Source organism: Pinus tabuliformis, chromosome Q (genome assembly GCF_031772625.1).
Source record: "Pinus tabuliformis cultivar Carrire ecotype Pingquan chromosome Q, CPIR1, whole genome shotgun sequence".
NCBI classification, from domain to species: domain Eukaryota; kingdom Viridiplantae; phylum Streptophyta; class Pinopsida; order Pinales; family Pinaceae; genus Pinus; species Pinus tabuliformis.
Genome location: NC_142296.1, coordinates 66,583,375 through 66,586,055, shown reverse-complemented (window position 1 = coordinate 66,586,055; position 2,681 = coordinate 66,583,375).

The window sequence follows — 2,681 nt, the reverse complement described above, 5'->3', positions numbered from 1 at the left end:
GTTAAAGGCTTGAGACTGGACGAATCCGGAGGACAATTCCACTTGGAGCCTGCGAAAGGACGACTCAGGTGAAATTGTTACTTTCTGTACTTTATTTGGCCATAATAAAATAAACACATGTCTTTGTTCCTGATATAAATCTTCTCCATGTTTATGATATTCATGTTCGAATTCATATGTGAATGGTTGTTTAACTTCATAACTAACTACCGTTCTTTATAATATGAAAATGGTTTCTTTATAATGTTTAGTCCATACACTGTTGTACTTTCTTGAATTGATTGTTTTGCAGGTCAAAGGAGCAAAAGCAACTCCAAGAAGGGTTTGGACCCTAGAAGGACCTTCTCAAACGTAGGACCTCAGGTACGTCCCTTATCATAGAATTTGCTTATATTAGCATAATGGCTATGTGGAATGTGTGTTTCTCTGTAAAGACAACTTTCAGTCTGCTAGGGTATCAGCCCAAGACCCTAGGGGAACTTTTCCCTTAACAGAATTGGCGACTCCACTGGGGACAACATCATTGTTGTTCCTAGTTTGGGTGTGTTCAAGCCAATCAGGGCTCAGTTGCCTGTTTGCTTGCTGTTGCTGTGTAGTTTGTTCTTGAATTATAAGTTTGGTCAGTTTCTTCAGTCTGTTTTTTATTTTTTCTTGAAATCTTTTATATACGTTGTTTTTATTACTTACAGAGGCGTATATACACATGTTTCCTTAAGTTAACCTGCATATACACAGGTTTCCTTGGACACAGTCGCGTATACAGGTAAGTTGTACAACATTACAGGCACGTATATCTTGCAATTTTCAAGATTTTTTGAATCTTTTTGTTTCTAAAGGTCTGTCTACTGGTTTGATTCGGTCCTGAAAAGTTACTTTCCAGTGTCAATTGTTAGTTTTACAACAAGTATCTGATTTCGAATTCTCTCTGATTGTGAAGTGTTGGTCTTGTTTTTGCTTTTGCAAGCGTCATCATTTTTTGCTTAAGCACGCAAGATTTCTTGTCGGGAATCTTGGCTGCTCTGATTCATCGGGGTAGGAAGATTGATCTCAATCTTTGTGTTAAATCTTGTTTTTGGTGACTTTTTGTTTGCTTGAAAAAACCAGTTTTTGTGGCCATCCACTTTTTTGTTTCATGGAAGTTGTTCATTGACACTTTCTTGAAATTTGTCTTTTTGATCTTTTGGTCTTTGTTGCCAAAGCTTTCATTGCTGCTTTTGATTGGTAAGAGCATCTTTAAACACATTTCCTTTCATTGAGTCTTCATCCATTATGTGTTGTCAACTTGAAAAAGTGTTTGTTGCCTATTCTTAAATCATAAAGTTTCAGTCTTGTTGAGAAAGTTTTTGAAAAGACTTTTTTTGTTGTTTCTTTTGAAGAAAACGTTTTGAAAAACTTGGTTTTGCTTTCTTGAACTTTGTTTTTATTTGGTTTCCTTTTAGTGAACGAAAGTGCGTTTTGTTTTTCTTGAAACTTGTTTTTAGTGTTTAGACGAAATGAATGGTGGTAACTCATATTCCATCTGAACATTTTAAGTGGCAAAATAAAAACTGATAAACAAGCAACTTTCATTTCTTGATTTATAGTAGTCTTAAGTCTTGCATCAACATGTACTTGTTGCATTAGGATAGATTTGCACATCATTTTAGGCATCCATAGCTTTGTTAATTTTTGTGAGTGTGAAGCGTGAATTAAAGAAAAGAAAAGAAAAATTGTTGTTTTCCTTGAAGTTCCTCTGAACCCTGTAGAAATTTCTTTTCATCGAAAAATGAAAACAAGTGCATTTGCATATAGTTTGCTTTTTATTAATTTCTTTTGCATCAAAACACCACTAGTTTCACTTCCGCTTATCCCGTGACTTAAAGAATAGCCTATTTTAAAATCAAGCGCTAATTAAAATTCACCAAAACTTTTTTATTATCAAGTTAGATACACCAACAAGTTTTAGGATTTTAGGGCCTTGGATTAGGCGAGTGGAGAGATAACTCTCCAAAGGCCATTTAAACTGTCAAACATAAGAGTCTGAATAGTGAGTGAAAATAAAATAGTGTTAGGAAGACCAGGAAAGCTCCGGATCTGGGAGTTAAGAACGAGGGTCTGTGAAGACAGGGAAGAGAGATACCCCCTCTCCTACTTGTCCGGACTTACCTCACAACTGTTCCGCCAGGATTCTGGGACGAGTTAGTATCCATAGTTGATACTCCTAGGGATCTACACAGATTGCTGCGGAGGGGAATCCCATGGCACCTGAGGTCGACGTTGCATCACTCCCAATGGTACTACTGGAGGGCACCCTTGCGAAGCTTGGGGGCTTGCACCGGCGCAGGCTGTTGTTAGGAGGTCAGCGTAACTTCCTCTGTTACCTTCGCTGATAGGACTGGGCCGTCATTATCCTAGACTATCTGCGGAAGGCCCCTTATTTCACTTTGTTGTATTTTGGTGTCTGGTCCTAATCACCCGGAGCGGAAATACTTGGAAGTTGTTTGATTGGATGATATCTTTAGGGACTTTATAGTGTATGCTCTGTGCTCTTAGTTGGCCTAGCTTTCAATTTTTTGAGTCTTTAGTTAGATCTTAATAAAAAATTCAAAGTGGCTGACCGATCACCTAGATGGTCTCGAAGACTCCGTGGTCTTTCACAACCAAGTTTAGAGCCTTCTCCTAGAAGGCACATAGGTAATATT